The sequence below is a fragment of the Pinus tabuliformis genome, chromosome 9, assembly GCF_031772625.1.
Source record: "Pinus tabuliformis cultivar Carrire ecotype Pingquan chromosome 9, CPIR1, whole genome shotgun sequence".
Taxonomy (NCBI): domain Eukaryota; kingdom Viridiplantae; phylum Streptophyta; class Pinopsida; order Pinales; family Pinaceae; genus Pinus; species Pinus tabuliformis.
In genome coordinates this window covers 1,550,576,485-1,550,595,401 of record NC_142307.1, presented here as the reverse complement: position 1 = coordinate 1,550,595,401, position 18,917 = coordinate 1,550,576,485, and positions in this window count along the sequence as shown.

Genomic DNA, 18,917 nt, shown 5'->3' with positions numbered 1-18,917 from the left:
GTTTCTTTCCCATTGATTATTTTATTAGTTTTGGCACCCATTGTGTGCCCTAGGGTTTTGAGAAGGTCTAGGTCAAGGTCATGATGTAAATTATCTTGGAGGGATCTAAGATCAATGTAAAAGAAATTATTCTTGAATGTAAAAAGGGCAAGAAACCACCAAGTGATGGGTTGTCCAGCCCACCAATTCAGCCCCACAAGAAGGAAGATGCACCACACCAAGAGGCTATATATAAAAGATTCATTCGACCTCCAAAGACACTAATCGTGTTAGAAAATTATATATTATGGAGCAATGGAACACATAAAATATTGCAGAAATATAAACACAGAAAACACATAAAACAAGAGAGACACATATATACGTGGTTCACCCAGTTTGGGCTGCGTCCACCTCGAACAGCCAGTCCTTCCTTTCTATTAGCCAGCAAAATGAAGAGACACAACCTCCAGCAGATCCGCTGTAATATCCTTTATTTTCTCTCACAGTCTCACCTCTCTATTTCCCGCTCACAGAATACACATCTATCACACAACCTCAAAATACAATGCCCTCATACATAGAGAGGGGTTGCCTTCTAGGGCAAAAAAACCCTAAACTAAACGTAAGTTCTACCGTCAGATCATCAGCCTAATGAACGACCCAGATTGACTAGAAATTACTATACTTTTACAAGGCAATTTTACAGATGTTTTTAGCTTCGGGGGCGCTGCCCCCGAAACCCCCCGCCCCTCCCTTGGACCCCCTGCAGCCGCCCCCCCCCTGGACCCCCCCTGCAGCGAATATTTTACGGGCGGCGTTACCGCCCCCATTTCGAATTGGGGTCCAATGTGGCGATACCTTTGAATATAGAAGATAATCAGGCTCCACACCCAACAAATCGAGTTCATATCTCTTGAGAACTCTGAGGTAAATTAGAGTGAAGAAGAGGAGAAAATCAGCGTCGAAGAAGAGAAGAATTCTTATATTGTTTTGGGCATATTTTCATCTTTTGGAAAACTCACACGTGTGAGAAGGGAACTTGCTTTGGTTCAAATTTTGGCCTAAATAAGAGGAGAAATTTGAGTTGAAGAGTAAAGCATTGTTATTTGGGTGGCTGGCCTATCACTTGGTGAGTTGTTTAGATAAAAAGTCTAGAATTCTTCCTTGATAATATATAAGAAGAGAATATTTTGGGTTTTCCCTATGGAGGGTTTTTTCCTTGGCAAAGAGCTTATTTCTGGTGTCCTTCTTTGCATTGTTATATTCTTTAATTGGCATTGTCTTGATGATAACAAACAAAATATAATAATACTGATACTAGGCTAATAATATCAGTTCATCGCTGCATAGTCCATCATATATCTCTGTTCACTAAATTTTAACTCATGTGCTTACAACTTAGTTCCATGGCACATGACCCACATAAGAAGTGATCGACATATATATTACAAAAAAAAGTCTAGCTAATTTCTCAGGGCCAAAGAGGTGGCCTTGAGCAAGACTTTTTCTTTTAAAAGAAGAACAATCATTGGTAAGGATCAGTGATTGGAAATTATTTCTTATTAAATGGTTAGTTAATTCCTAAAGGATTCAGGGCCTTCATTGGTATGGAGGGCTTTAAAGGCATAATAATCACTTTACTCTAAGTTATTATTAATTATTGATCAATGATTTTGTTTAGACATTATGTGTGAAAGTGACCATTATTTATTATGGTGTTGTTGACTTGTATTTTATAATGGATATTGTTTTGTTCTAGTTGCTACAACCACCCTCCAAAATTTTGCCTTAGCTTCATTTTGGAGCCTCCCTACCAACCATCCTCAGCAACATGTCTTGCACTATCAAGTACGTGAGCTTCAGTGGTTTTCTACCAGCTTGCTAGCCTGTGCATCATATCTTGCTTAACTCCCCTCACATATTGCTACTCCGGACTTGGTCTAGTAGCTAGCTAAGAAGCTCCTCAAGGAATTGCACAATTCTAGAGGGGAACTAGCCTTCCCTCTAGAAATTGCACAAATCTGACTAGCAGCCCGTTGGGCTCAGAAACTGCGCATCCTGTCAGACAACCTTCCCAGTGAAAACTGTGCAATATGGCCCAACAGTGATGCTCAGCCTAGGAATTGTGCAATTCTGGGCAACAGTCAACTGCTCCTCCCAAAAATTGTGCTATCCATCTAGACAGCCAGCCCAACTTCCTCCCAGAAACTACACAAAATTTCCCCTCAGTCAAGCAGGCAGTTGCATGTGGCTTTAAATTGATCGGTTCCACCCGGGATCGAGAAAACTTGACTTGCATGCATGGGCTTCTTTTTCCCGAAATAGAAAAAGCAACATGCAAAAAGCATCCCTAGATTTTAGGGAGCTATTTTAAGCAGCTAGAGGTTACATGCGAAGATCATTTTAGAAACGTTCCTCCAAGCGTCGCTTTTTCCTAGATTTGTAGCATACACGTGATGAGCCTCAAAATTATTTATTCGACACTTTAGAGCTCATTCTTCACATCGATCTTGGAGCTCTAACATCCCACAACACATTCAGGAGTCTTCGACACATCCAGCTCAACTATTTCCGGGTAAGTCCACTTAAGTTGTCTTTTTACAGCATTTTTGTCGCTTTTTGTGTTTTTTCTTATGTGAGTGTTGCTTGCTTGATTTCTGTGAACGCTTGTTGTCATTTGCATGCATGTCAGTTTGTACAAGCATCGTTTTAGTTTTGATTAATGATTTTGTTTAGACATTATGTGTGAAAGTGACCATCATTTATTATGGTGTTGTTGACTTGTATTTTATAATGGATATTGTTTTGTTCTAGCGACTACAACCACCCTCCAAAATTTTGCCTTAGCTTCATTTTGGAGCCTCCCTACCAACCATCCTTAGCAGCATGTCTTGCATTGTCAAGTACATGAGCTTCAATGGTTTTCTAGTAGCATGCTAGCCTGTGCATCATAGCTTGCTTAACTCCCCTCACATATTGCTACTCTGGACTTGGTCCAGCTGCTGGCTAAGCAGCTCCCTCAAGAAATTGCACAATTCTGGAGGGGAACTAGCCTTCCCTCCAGAAATTGCGCAAATCTGACTGGCAGCCTGTTGGGCTCAGAAACTGCGCAATCCTATCAAACAACCTTCCTATTGAAAACTGCACAATCTGGCCCAACAGTGCTGCTCAGCCTAGAAATTGTGCAATTCTAGGCAGCAGTTAGCTTCTCCTCCCAGAAATTGTGCAATTCTGGGTAGCATTCAACTGCTCCTCCCATAAATTGTGCAATCCCTCTAGACAACCAGCCCAACTTCCTCCCAGAAACTGCGCAAAATTCCCCCTAGTCAAGCAGGTTGTTGCATGTGCCTTTAGGTTGATCAGTTCCACTCGGGACCGAGAAAACTTGACTTACATGCATGGGCTGCTTTTTCCCGAAATAGCAAAAGCAACATGCAAAAATCATCCCTAGATTTTAGGGAGTTATTTTTAGCAGCTGGAGGTTACATGCAAAGATAGTTTTAGAAACTTTCCTCCAAGTGTCGCTTTTCCCTTGATTTGTGGCATGCGCGTCATGAGCCTCAAACTTATTTATTCGATGCTTCAGAGCTCATTCTTCATGTCGATCTTGGATCTCTAACATCCCACAACACATTCAAGAGTCTTCAACACATCCAGCTCAACTATTTCTGGGTAAGTCTGCTTAACTTGTTTTTTGCAGCATTTATGTCGCTTTTTGTGTTTTGGCTTGTGTGAGTGTTGTCTGCTTGATTTCTATGAACACTTGTTGTCGTTTGCACACATGTCAGTTTGTAGAAGCATGATTTCAATTTTCGTTAGCATCTCACTATTGTCACATGCATGACACTGTTTTGCACGAATGGTCACTGATTCAGTGACTCGTTTCACACACATGCATGTTGTTCTATTTTCTGAACCTTGCATTCACTATTTTCGTGCATTGTCATTCACCTCTGCCTACACTGAGTATCGCCATGCATTCACACCTTCATTTTCTTTTAGTTGCCCATCGGTAGGTCTGGGAAACTTTGGCTCAGACTCTGCCTCACCAAGACAACATCACGCAATTCTATGATGGAAGGCTCTACCTTCCTACCATAAAATGTGCAATTCTGGTCAGTGACTGCCCTTCAGTCTTGCCTTGTGCAATTCTGAGAGGCAGTGACTGTTGGCCCAGAAAATTACGTAATGCAGTCCCTGGGCCTGCATTACTTGCTAGCTAGGATTACAAATTGAGCAATCCTAGCACCCAGTAGGTAGGTCTGGATTGTGCATTGCGCAATTCCACCAGCCAACCAACCTACCGATAGTTTGGACTGCCTTGACAATCAGTCTCCCAACCTCCCAATGAAAATTGTGCAATCCTTGCCAATTAATCCCCAGGTATGTAGCATGTCATCTCTCAAGTTTACTTTGGTTTTAACTAAAAGATTTCTTGCCATGCATGTCGCCATGTCTCCAGATATAGCATATTTTCATCTGTCTCTCAACAATTCAGGATCAATGTCCTCCAAGAGAGCAGGATCAAAGGAAACCGACAAAAGTGCAATTGAAGCAGTAGTTGAGTGAGTGTCTATGAGTTTTCTGATCTATGAACACACCAAGCTGATTGTAGACAAAGACATTAAGTTGAAATGGAAATAGGTCAATGATGCATTCTTAGGCACATTTGGGGAAGATCTTGAAGATTGCCAAGTCTATGTGAACATTCACAAGTCTGTTTTATAGCGTATTGCATGCGAGTATCCCACGTTCACATACACGGACGTGATACATTGGATCTTCTCACACATTGATCTCGAGACGATGACATTGAGTAGTGTCAGCGGGATAGATATTTCTACCTACAGGGCACAGGATTATCAACAGATGTATAATTTATTGAAGCCAATGATCACCATGGAGACACCCTTCAGCCTACCTAACAGTAATGCTAATTCCAGGGATATCTTGAAGAATTGGGTAAAGGATCCAGACAAATTTATGATGACACCCAACTAGATTTACAAGACGAACATATTACGGAAGGCATAACAATACTTGGTCATCTTTTCATGTTGCTGGTATGGCGAAGAGAGCACAGAGACATTCCCACAGAGTTGGGTGATTGAATTGGACCAACTGGCCAGTGAAAGAAAAGCATGCAATTGGTCCAACATGTTGGCTCACAGGCTAAAGAAACAGGTCATAGGAGCTTGGCAGCCGCCCAAAGGTCAGCAAGCAAAAATTTACATGTCCACCTACATCTTGGATGAAATATGTGCCCGTCAGGAGTTCCCAGGCATGAAGTGGGTATGGACATTGGCGGAAACCTCTGTCAATACTTATTGTAAACTATTTTCTGAATGCAGATTCAGAGGAGTTATCACACAACTGTCTGAACATTTTTTCACCCCCGTGTACAAGATGATATTTGAGCAGGATCCACCCAGCATGTCGAAGGAAGCGATCGAGGCACTGATCGATATAGAAAATTGGTATGCCTCACCATCTGGAACCTTCATACCGATGTACCGTGCAGAGAAGCCTCTGCATTTTTCCCGAAGTTTTCCATGGACAAGCTTGGCATGCAAGAAGTATCATACCACATCTTGGCAGGACTTTCATCTAGGCTCCACTGGAAGAAGAAGGCAAATTGGCCCACTCTTTTGTTTGCGGATCGATTTGTACAATATACAGAACCTCAAGCATGTAGATGTCGAAACAAAGGATATCAAGAAATATGCTTTCGACGTCTGAAGCTTCAATCTGTATGACCTACATTGTATTGTGAAATATCATTGCACGAGAGTATAGTTGTAGTGGATCCACTAGGCATGTCATTGGGCGGAGGAAGACCCATGGATATATTGTTACATCTTCTCCAGGCCCAATGAACCAGTCGTCATCATTGTGGAATCATTAGTGAGGCAGCGTGAAGCAACATCTAGGAGAGCACTAGTAGCAGTAGCAGTAGAGGTAAACATACCGATGTGTGACAAAGGAAAGAGAAATATTGTCGACATTGCAGAGGCAAAACAAAGCTACAATTTCATAGTAGAACCACTGTGCAAAAAGTAGATGTGAAAATAGAGGCAAAGAGGCAACAACAAGACAAGAGGACTGCGCAAAGGCAGAGAGAAAAATAGAGGATGGAGGAAACAATGAAGGAGCTGTGCAAACAGGAGAATGAAGCGCAACAAGAACATGCACAACAGGGGGCGCAACATGTACAAATACATGAAACTACGCCCGTATAGGTAGTAGACTCATCCAAATGGATGGCACCAAGCAAACATGGTGAGTAGTCCCAGAAGCAAGAATTCGCTCAAGAGATTGAACAAGCACTTGAGTAGATGGATATGGATATGGAGTAGCAAGAGTTAGAGAAAGACATCGACCTCATGCCTTACCACCAAGAGGTCGACCCACCAACTTCGCCGAATCTAGAAGCGGAGCAAGTCCCAAGCGACCAAGGAGACACTGAGATCCTTGGAGACAATCTCGAAGAAGAGATGCACAACATATCATTCAACAAGTTGCAACATACAATTGTGCAATCACACAAAGTGTCTACCTCGAATGATCACACATATCCTACGCAATTTGAGGAACGAGTGATTGTGTCTGACGTGCACAAGCATCCAGAAACATTGGTCGATGCTACCAGAGCATATGTTGAAGTCGCTAGCTCAAGTGTTCGCTTCTTGATAGATGAGAATGAGAAAATGGCTAAGGAGTTTCAGACGACCAAGCAAGGAGGAGAACTGGTTACAACAACCACCTAATCAGAGTTGAAGAAGGCAATACTAGATGAATTATTGTCCCTTGAGACAGTGATGTAGGCATTGTATTCCAAGTTTGGTACTATGCATAAGGTAGTTGTCCATCTCAACGGTTAGCAGTAGCGATGTGCTAGGAGAGAATGTATCTTGTCAAACATGCATACTGTTATTGACTACATGCAAATATGGACAATGAGATACAAGGGAGCCTCATTACACTTGCATAAGATGATGGAGCCCAGAGCAGTCGAGTTGAAGGCATGCATCCAAAGTAGGATCTAGAACTGTGAAGTACTCCCACAGCTCATCACTAGTTTGCAGACTTCCCATGCATGGGTATTAAGGAGTATGGATGTTGTTGTGAGCGTGCATGTGATCCCATCTATTGGGACACTCACCGAGGCAAAGACGAAGGCAAAAGTCTGACTGGAGCTTGACTCATACTTTGAAAAGTTAATGTGAATAGCCACCAGCACAGAATTGGTGATCAATGCAGACACTATGCATCAATATGTCGTTGGTCCGGCTGCACTCAAGACAATGATGTGCATGTTGTTAGATGATTTGGATAGAGGAGCTAGAGTAGTGTACTTGGATGCAATAGAGGCAAGAGTTCATTTCCAAAAATATGTCACTACAGAGTACACGGACACCATCGCAGACTACCAAACTTGGCATCAGTTCGTCACTGTCGACCATCGTGAGGATGTCGAAGAGTTGGTCTTCCCACAGTTGTTTGAATCATAGTGATGTCTCACATGGATTTCTCAAGCCTATTTTGTCTCACATGGGTACATGTGTAGATTGTATGTAACGTCTTGTTAAGTGGAAGTTCAAGTGTTGATAGTTGGATGTAACAATAATAGAGTAGATGAAGAGTCATGAGGGTAGATGAACAGTCACAAAGGGGAATGTCAAGGGCCACCCCACCCTTTTCGATATATAGTCCCTCATAACTCATTGTAGAGGCTTTTGGTCAGCCAAGCTTCTGATAGGAGTATCTCAGAGAAAGCTTGGAGAGTATTGTAACGAGCCTTGGCTTATCCACTATGTAGAGCTGGTATATCTCTTTGGAGGAGCAGGCGGCAGTAACTGTAATGTTCTGCTATCGGAACTAGTGGTTGGTCATGGTTGTATTATATGACTGGAACTTTCACTTCTTAATATAATAGAGGCAACACGTTGCATGCATATGTTGTATTGCATTTCAGCTATCTTGTTTACTCTAAATTATATATGTATATGTTTGCTTATGCATGCATGTATGGCTTTCCTATATAAGTATGTATGAATCTTACTGAAATGTGTTATTGGTTTAACCATCATTTTGTATTGCTAGCTTACTTGCCTTCTAGTTTGTGATGCATCTTTGCTTGTGTGTTCCCTTGTTAACTCCATGCTTTCACAGGTTTCCAAGCAGTGCACTCACCTCACCTCATGTGTTATAACCGCTCATGCACCTTCCTTGACTTGTTGCATATGTCACACCCTTGCTACCAACAGGGACATCTTACTTGCCTATGCGCGCAACCGCGGTCAAGGAAATACCGTATGATCCACTGCTAGGACTCCTACACCAAATGGTTCGAGGTATAGTTGGGACTTCTTATTGGGGAGATCCCTTGACATGTTGGCGGGTCCAGCACCGTTAACATTTCTGGCGCTAGAAGGAGGGCCAGATGACAAGATCTGTCCTCTCATCCTGTTTTGAACCTTTTCACATCTATCATGGATTCCATCACACTCATCCCTCCATGATGTCTTTCACATGTTGAACCTCTCAACATCAGGAGGGAGTTTTTTTATCTCTTGTCTGAATTCACATATGATGGTGAAGGTGGAGTCGCTTAACCTGACTACTTATAAGAATTCTATGAATTCCCTGATAATGTAGACAAGTTCTATGAAGAAGAGGTCAATCTGTTTCTATCATACACACTTCAAGAATCCCCACAACGGTGGTGCTGCAGTCTGCCTCCTGGCAGCATGCACTCACTTGAGCAGTTCTGTGATCTCATTGAATCTACTTTCCATCATCCTGATCTAGAACCTCTTGACAAAAAAATGTTACAACAATGGAAGGCCTCGCATGAATCGCCTACGGAATTTTGGGAACGCATCCTATGTTGCAGTTTCAAGCTCCGAAAAGTTAGATGAAATCTCCATATCTTTGGGACAGATTCGAATATTGTCTTAACAAATCAGTCCATCCCAAGAAGAAGTTCGATCCCAAGCCCCGCTCAGCATACTTTAGTGATGGAGCTGCAATAACAGACAAACACGGTTGCTATCTGATCCAAATTTAAACAGGAACACAACAAATTATAGAGATAACTACAAACACAAAGATGCAGTGGAAATAATACTTCATTTCATTAATGTAAAATATTGAAATATGCTTACAAACAAAAATGGAAATAAAACCATCTAGGGTGATGGTAGCTTATCTTTGTGAAAATATGTGGTGGCCACATGCCTCTAAACTGCCTTACAATGAGGCTCAAGGGCCTTTTTATTATTGAACAATAAGAGAAAACCCTAACCCGAGGAGATGTAACACCAAGATTTTATGGGCCCCGTTGGGGTGAGTTGGACAACCAACTTCCCAGGGTCGCGACTTGGTCATATTATCTCCGTTTGATGCACATGATAACCCATTGGAAAGATCTATCTGAGGACTACGACAGAAAAGATGATTTTAGATAGAAAATCATTGGCAGCCTCAAAACAGATCCGGAAGTTTAGGACCTGAAAACTGCTAAAAATAGTAAACCGTGCTACAGTTAAGGACACTGAAAAACTGAAAGAAGTAATGGTGGGGGTCGAAGTGGAATTGGCGGGTGGCCACCAATATCCACCTAGATCACTCCTCCCCCGTTAGGAAGCAATGGTCCCCATTGCGTTGAGTTCCTCCATGAGATGAGGAAACTTCTGCTAAACTTGGTCCCTAGTAAGCCACTTGCCCTGGTGAAGTAGTTGGCCTGCTTTGACAAATCGATACAGTTGGATATTTTTCTAGCCAGTGTGCTTGATCTGTGTGTCCATGATCCGATCAGTTGCGGCTTGTTCCATGCAATCTGGATTTAACTCTATGGGTGTGAGCTACTTTGCAATGTCGGATGTGCCTAGTAATGGTGGAAAGTATGGCCAAAGGCGGTTCACATTGAACATTGGGTGCAAGCCAAGGAATGGGGGAATGCTAAGCTCAAATGCATTATCTCCCACAACCTTGGTAATAGTGTAAGGACCATATCGGAGTGGTCTGAGTTTCCGATAAGCTCCGGTAAGGCGTTCCTTTTGCAAATGCAACCAAACTTTGTTTCCCACCTGAAACTTGTGTGGCACCCGATGTTGATCATGTCGCTGCTTGTACTTGGCATTTGATTTCTCTAGAATGTCATGGACCTACTGGTGAATATGTTGGATGTTCTTAATGAAGTTGTTTTCCTTATCTGTTTTGGACTGGACATGAGTTGAATCTACGTGAGTAGCTGCAAATGGCATGGCCACATCAATGAGACATAGTGGCTGGAATCCCAAGCCCACCTGAAATGGGCTGTGGTCAGTCGCGCTGTGGAGAACCCGGTTGTAGTTGTGCTGAACATAGGGGAGGCTCTCATCCCATGTGCATGGATTCTTTGAGTTGTACATGTGCAAAATGTGTACGATCATCCTGTTGACAACCTCTTTCCGACCATCAATTTGAGGATGGAAGGTTGTGGACTTAGTGAGTTTGGTGTCCAACATCGACCAGGGACTAGACCAAAATGTACTGAGGAACCTGCTATCCTGATCTGAGATGATAGAATGTGGGATCCCAAAGTGTACCCACACTCATTCAAAGAAGAGTTTAGCAGTGGCTTCTGCTATGATATTCTTCTTGTAGGCCACCATAATGGCCATCTTCGAGAACCTGTCGACGACCACAAAAACACAGTGGTTTCCATGCTGAGTGGAAGGAAGGCCTGGCATGTAATCCATGAAGATGGATTCCAAAGGTCAACTAGGGGTAGGAAATGGGGTATAGAGGCCTTGCTTCTTGATGGTTAGTTTGGCAATGGCACAGGCAGTGCATGATCTAATTTACTTCCTGACATCCTGTCGAAGATTCGGCCAATAGAAATACTTTTGCAGTACTGCCATTGTGTTCTTGACCCCAAAATGCCCAGGAGCCTCACTGTAGTGTGCTTCTCAAATCATCTTGGCATGCTCACTTGAAGGAACACAAAGGTGACCTAGGTGGCATAACAGGGCATCCTAGAGGTGAAAATCTGGAACATGCTGACCCTCCAAGAGTGTCTGGTATGTGTGGCCGAATTATGGGTTGCTTTTGTAAAGAAGTGGCCAATCAGAAGTCTCGTGCCCATAAGAGTTGAGCATGGTGGTTAATTCCATGATCGGTGGTCGACTGAGGCAATTTGCAACAAGATTGGTGCTTCCCTTCTTATACTTGATATTCAAATGGAATTGTTGCAGGTATGTGGACCACTTCTGATGGTGATCATTCTGCAATTTCCTTTGGGTCTGTATGAACTTTAGGGGTCGGTGATCTGTGTGGATGACTGTTTCCTTCCCCAAAATGTAATGCTTCCGTTGTCGGCAGGCCTACACAATGGAATACATCTCTTTGTCATAAGTGGGATACTTTTGGACTATGTCTGAAAGTGTCTCACTGTGATATGCCATTGGATGCCCGTGTTGAGTAAGGACTACCCCAATAGCATAGTCAGAGGCATCTGTCTCGACTTCAAATGGTTGTTGCAAGTCTGGTAATGCAAGCACTGGTGTCGAGTGGAGGCAATCTTTCAACTCTGTGAATGCCTTCTGTTGAGATTCAGACCAAAATAATTTTTCTTTCACTCCTCCCTTGGTGACTTGACTCAAGGGCCAAGTGATATGAGAAAATCCCAACACGAACCTGCGGTAGAAGTTGGCAAGACCTAGAAAGCTGTGAAGCTCTGTTAGAGTGGTTGGAGATGGCCAATCCTGAATGACTTGGATCTTGGTTGGATCCACATGCACCCCCTGTTCATCAATAATGTATCCCAAATACTGAACCTGGGTCATACCAAAAGTGCATTTCTCCAAATTATCACATGACTTGTGTTTCCGTAGTGTTTGGAGAACCTGTCGAATGTGGTGGAGGTGCTCTTCCCAACTCTGGCTGAAGATCAGGATGTCATCCAAGTATACCACTACAAATGAGTTGGTGAATGGCCACAAGATGTCATCCATTAGCCTCATGAAGGTTGCAGGAGCATTCATCAATCCGAAAGGTATAACCAAGCATTCGAGAAGGCCCTCCTTGGCTTTGAAGCCAGTCTTCCACACATCGGAGGGTTTGATTGGTACTTGGTGATATCCTAACTTCAAATCGATCTTGCTGAAATATTTTCCCCCCTTCAGTTGGTCCAGGAGGTCATCAATCCATGGGATCGGGTACCTATTACGAAAAATGATCTTGTTCAGCGCCCAATAGTCAATACAAAGTCTCCAAGTTCCATCCTTCTTCTGTACCAACACGATCGGGCTCCCACAGGGCGATGAACTCAAACGGATGTGACCTTTATATAGTAGCTCCTGAATCTACCTCTTGATTTCATCATTCTCCAGAACGGAGTGCCGATAGACTGATCCATTGGGTAATGGTGCACCTGGGGTCAGATCGATGGAGTGCTTGACCTGATAGTGCAGAGGAACCCCTACTAGGGAGTGAAGATGTCCTCGTACTCCTCCACGACCTTCTATATCTGTAGTTGTGGTGCAGAGGGGCCCTATCTGGAGGTCGTGGCCACCGTCTTCTTCTTTCCTTGAGGGCATATCATTAGGAAAACAAATTTCCTAGTTTTGGAAATGAGCTTACTACATTGTTTTGCAGTAACCAAAGAGATGGCGGTAGGCGGTGCTACCTTCGGTATCATGTACAACTTATTTCCCAAGGTAATAATAATAGCACGGGACCTTGATTCATACATAGCATGTTGCTTCCACAAGTATGATTTTCCTAATAATACATCACAAACTTCAATGGGAGCAATGTCACATAATACCTCATCCGTGAAGGGCTTGATGTTGTATGGAAGGCGACACTGCTGGCTCAGGCGAAGATCCCATCCCTGGTGAAGCCACCCAATGGTGTAAAATTGTGCATGTGTTGTGGTCAGTAAACCCAACCTCTTCACAACCTCTGTCAAAATGAGGTTCTTTTAGCTCCCACTGTCGACAATGACCTATAGTGGGGAGCCCTTTACCCACATATGGGAGTGGAAGAGACACTCCTCCTCCTCTAGATCTTCGGGTTCCTCCTTTTGGATCTTCATGGTGGCAACAGTGGCATTGGGCTCTGCATCGATAATATGCTTCCCTTTGTCATTCCCCTTGTTGGGCTCTGACTCAGAGTCGGAACATGCATCTGATTCTGAAACCTTTAGCTTGGCCACCAGTGACTGCTTGGCCCAACACTCACTTGTGTTGTGAGTGGAGATCTTATGGAATTCACACCACTTTCCCGTGTCCTTTCTTGGCTTCGTGGCACTGTTCTTTGCTTGCAGCTTTGGCGGGTTGTCTTAGGCCACCCTCCCTTGGCTTTGTCCTTTGTTCTGAAATTTGGGGGCACCTTTCCCTTGCTTTAAATTCATAGATCCAAAGTCTCGCATCTTCTATTTAAACTTTTGCTCAACCTTGACGACATATCGATATGTCGTGCTGAGCGAGGAGATGTTCAAGAATTCTATTTCTTCCTATATGTACTTGTGTAGGCAATCGCGGTATTTGAGTACCAAATGCTGCTTCGAATCCTTGATACCCAACTTTGTGCGAAGGGTATGGAAAATATTGGTAAAATCCAGCACGTCTTGGTCCCTTCGCTATTGCAGCGTGGTCCACTTTATGTACTGATCCTCATAGCTTTCGACAGGGTAGTATTGCTCCTTGATGGCATCCCAGAATGAATTCCAAGTGGGTGTGGCTGAAAATAGTGAGCCTATACTTTCATCCTTCCACTCGCAGTAGGTTTCCCACCAGTCCTTGATGTGGGGGGCTATTTTGAGAAGAGCGAAAATAATCTTTTCCCGACTGGAAAAATCATGAATAGAAAAATAACCCTCTAGCAGATTTAACCATTTATCGACAACATCTGTGTCTATCTGACCCTCGAATATGGGGATTTAAAAATTAACTTGTACCTTAAATGGTGTGGCATTTCCAGAGTAGCTGTTGGAAGCCGATGCATCGCCCCTGGGTAGCCGCTAAAGGATATGGGCAAATTTGTCCATCATTGCGTTCCTTTGTCACTCGAGGGCTTCTTCGAGCAAGATTTTCATAGGATCTGCTACCCCCTCATATTTTTTTTTCATCTACCATGGGAGGCCATCGGGATTTGCAAGGTTGGTCTTGCAAAGGTTCGACCAATTCAAGCCCTAACTCCTTATATCCCAACCTCGTTGGGGACATGCAAAGAAAAACAGAGAAAAAAAACATACCGCTCTGATACCATTGATCCAAATTTAAACAAGAATGCAACAAATTACAAAGATAACCATAAACATAGAGATGTAATGGAAATAATACTTCATTTCATTAATGTAAAATACTGAAATATGCTTACAAACAGAAATGGAAATAAAACCAGCTAGGGCAATGGTAGCTTATCTATGAGAAGAGATGTGGCGGTTACATGCCTCTGAAATGCCTTACAATGAGGCTCAAGGGCCTTTTTATTATTGAATAATAAGATCAAACCCTAAACAATCAAATCCCTAACTCGAGGAGATGTAACACAAAGAGTTTATGGGCCCCATTGGGGTGTGTTAGACAACCAACTTCTCGGGGTCACGACTTGGTCATATTATCTCCGTTTGACGTGCATGATAACCCGTTGGAAAGATCTATATGAGGACCACAATGAAAAAGACTATTTTAGATAGAAAATTTCTTCGGAAGCTTAGGACCCGAAAAACTACTAAAAATAGTAAATTGTGCTAAAATTAAGGAAACTGAAAAACTGAAAAGAAGCAATGGTGGGGGTCCAAGTGGAATTGGTGGGTGGCCACCAATATCCACCTGGATCACTATCACAAGTGACTGTATATCATCCCCTCATCAAACAGATCCACCATCATAGAGTGATGTGGGAGAGCATGCACACACATCTCTTCAACCAACACATCCTCCTAACATCACTTCTTCCAATTTTTGCGCAAGATTGGTTGTGATTCCATTGGGTTCTCACACGTATTTTGTACCTCAACCTTCGTCTTCATTTTCTGTTGATCCTCTGAATTGCATTGTCTTATGTTCTTTTGTTCCATACTCTACACTTGTTTTGAATGAGAATCAAGCTATCGATGGAGTTGGTGTTTCACAACCAACCTGCATTGTCATCCATGAGGAGTATGATTGGGAGCTTGAGCATTAATCCTCAACAAAGGATGACTTCCTTTTGTCTGAGCCTCCTTCGTGTTTTCCTAACATCTTTGGTGGTTTTGTCATTCATGATTTCGCATGTGTATCTCCGTCTATAGATGCACCCATTGTTGATCATTCACAGAACACACCGGATGTCAGTCCCTCATCCGACAATGAAGAGGATAAATTGTTCATTGAAAATCCACTTGACTTTTCATCAGCTTTTTCTGGAAACACAGATGGTGAATTTGTTCACTTCTCATCTACCCCTCTGTTTGATTCATCAGATCATGAGGATGCCCATGAAATAATTGATTTTGTTGATCATAGCTGTCGTGATCTATTTACTCTCATATTCAATCACGATGATGATTCTATTTCGGTTGATTTTTCAAAGCCACCTATTTATGATGATCTATCTGTCAACAAATTTGAAACCCCACAGACTCTCGAGGCACTTTAGCCCGAGCTGATGGTTATGTCAGGCCCTCGCTGTCCTGAGGTTGGTTTCGCTTCTGATCAAGAAGTTGTTGAAACACCCAAGGCTCCTCATCACTCATCTGTATGCATTGAATATCAATCTCACACATAGATTGTGCTTCCTCCAATCGAACTACACGATCCCATCACTCATGCATTGGAGGAATCTTACATACCAAGCACACATGCACAACGCAAGTTGTTTTTGTTTCTTTCGTTTGCTTGCATGTCATAGTCAAGAGTATGTGTATGCTTAATAGCTACATGCACTATCGTACATCATCGTGATAAGTCCACAGAGTGCATGTCATGTACTTGCACTTGCTTTTGTTCTGTGGACACATTTAAACTTGGAGTGTGTTTGTATTCATTGCTATATCTTTCATGTTTGCTAGTCCACACAGCTGTGTTGTTCGTGGACCATGCCTTCACCAACATGGGTCGACCAATGCATCGATGGCTGCATTGGAAGTATAAATTCACATAATCAGGCCCATGCACCATTAGCTTAGGAGTAGGAGTATTGTTTGATTTTGGTTTGCTTTCTTGCATGTTTTTTCTTCTTACCTTGCATGTTTGTTTTCTTTCATGCATGTTTGCTTACTCGCTTTTCTTTCATATTCACTTCTACTTCCGCTTTGTTTTGTGTTTGTTTTCTTGCTCACATTCATAGGTTAGTTTCGCATGAGACCATGTGAAACTCTTGAAACAAGTTGGGTAAAGTAAAATAGGACTTGTGCAGTTATCAATACTTGGTTATATGTTGTCTTACCTCTATATGAAGAACTTGTTATCTTCAGTCCATGATACACTGATGGAAAATACGTACTGTTCGAAGTGAACCTTGGTGAAAACACAATGCTTGCATGCTAACTAGTGTCACCTACTCTAATCAGTTGTTTTTGGGTTAACCCTTGGCAGCTCAGTCAAGTAGAGTAAGGTGAGGGGGAAAACCTTAAAAACCATGTCAAAGGTATATATAAACTACTTCTCTGAAGAAACAACCTCTTATGCTCTTAATAAGTCAGGATCCTTGTTCTGCCTCTGAAATGAATAAGTGCTATTCACAGTTATGAAAATGGAAAATGAAAGGTGAAAATTTTGAAAAATGAAAAATGAATAAGGAAAAAGAAGAGAAAGGCTTCCTGTGTAGAGAGGTGACGCAAGTAACTCTGTTAGGGTACTAACCAAGATCGTTGGCAGCAGAGCGATGCTTTTGTTCCTGCGTGACTCTGCTGGAGCATTGTCCAGGCCTGCTAGCAGCGGAGAAACACCAGAGATGAAACTAAAACTCTGGCGACTATACTTATTGTGCACCAATATACCCCTCATCCCCAACTAAAACAACTATGTTGACTTGGCTTGGAATGTGTGTTGACTGACCAAGGGCTTGGAAGATGCTACATCTTAAAATCAAGCAAGTGTGGAAACCAAGACGAACAAAGAACTGAACAATACTTTTGGAGGTGTTAGACTTGCTTTTTACAAACAAGGTCCATTCAGAGAGCTGGATTTCTACCAGTGTGTCGCCAAGTGTTGTAGCGGCTACAAAAACCCTCCAAAATGTTTCTTTAGATTCATTTTGGAACCTCCCTACCAACCATCTTGACCAACATGACTTTCACTGTCAAGTACATGAGCTTCAGTTGTTTTCTAGCAGCTTGCCAGCCTGTGCATGATAGCTTGCTACACTCCCCTCACAGGATGCTACTTCAGTCTTGGTCCAGCTACTGTTTGAGTAGCTCCCTCAAGAAATTGCACGATTTTGGAGGGGAACCAGCTTTCCCTCTAGAAATTACACAAATTTTACTAGTAGCTTACTGGGCTCAGAAACTACGGATCTTATTAGACAACCTTCTCAATGAAAACTATGCAATCTGGTCCAGTAGTGCTGCTAAGCCCGAAAATTGTGCAATTCCGGGCAGCACTCAGCTGCTCCTCACAGAAATTGCGCAATCCCTTTAGATAACCAGCTCAAGTTCCTCCCATAAACTGCGCAAAGTTTCCCCTTAGTCAAGCAGGCTGTTTCATGTGCCCTTAGGTTGATCGGTTCCACCCGGGATCGAGAAAACTTGAATTGCATGCATGGGATACTTTTTCCTGAAATAGAAAAATCAACATGAAAAAATCATCCCTAGTTTTTAGAAAGCTATTTTTAGCAGCTGGAGGTGGTGGGCTCCAGTATTGTAGCAATAATGCTACAACTCCTGGAGCTCCCTATCTCTAATTTTATCAACCCGGTAGTTCGTACAAACTTGGAAGCGACGGTGCTGTATGCAAAAGTACTAGCTCTTGTCGCAGCTGTCACTTGGTCAGCTGGCACAAGTTCGCTAGGGCTCAAGCCAACTTCTATATGTTCTCAGAAGAAGCTTTCTAAATGATGGACGAAGGCTATTTCAAAGGAAATTAATCTACTTTGCAAAAATGAACTGAAAGCCAACCAAAACATGAAACCCTAGTAAACCCTAATCTGACTAGTTTAACCTCTATGATGCAATAGTGAGAGTGCAAATGTCTAAAAAGGATGCCATTACTTCTAGTGATGTGAAATGCATGAACTCAAACTACTTCCATTAAAAAGAACATTGTTTTTGTATTTTTGCTTAAGTGGTTGGAGTGATTACGGTTTTGTTTCTTATTAGGGTTTGGCTGTGCAGAGGTGGTGCGAAGGGAGAGAAAGCTTGGGAAAGGTCAGGAGGGCTAGGAGAGGTCCCAGAGGATCCCTAGCATTAGTCCACAGAAGTCCACAACGTTCAGGTGCTCGGCAACCAAGTTTGCAGGCTTCTACAGGATGTCTGCAGGGGATCCTACAGGAAACTCAGGGATTTCTACAGGAAGGCTGCTAACTTCTACAGGATGTGCTGTAGTTGGAGTTTTGGGTGATAGAAGAGTGGAGGAGTGGTATGAGTGGATGGGTAAGGTGAAGGAGGAGTTTGTGGTGGCTCAGGGACAGAGATCTGAGGTGAGGAAAGAGTGAGTACAGTTGGTTGGTGAATAGAAGGGTGGAAGCAAGGAAAAGTTAAAAAGATGGAGCTACGTGGGCAATGGAAGAGTTGGAAGGTAAACGAACTGAACAGAGGTTGAGTAGGTGGCTTTAGGCATGGTTAAGAAGAAGAAGAAGGAAATGGAATGATACTGAGCAATGTAAATAAAACAAATTGCTTATGTCTTGCACCAAAAACGAGAATCCATTAACCTGTGCTACCTGTGCTATTAAACCAATGAACAACAATGTAAATCGTGAAGAGAAGTCGTGCATGGAGTTAGAATGAAGAAGTATGGCTC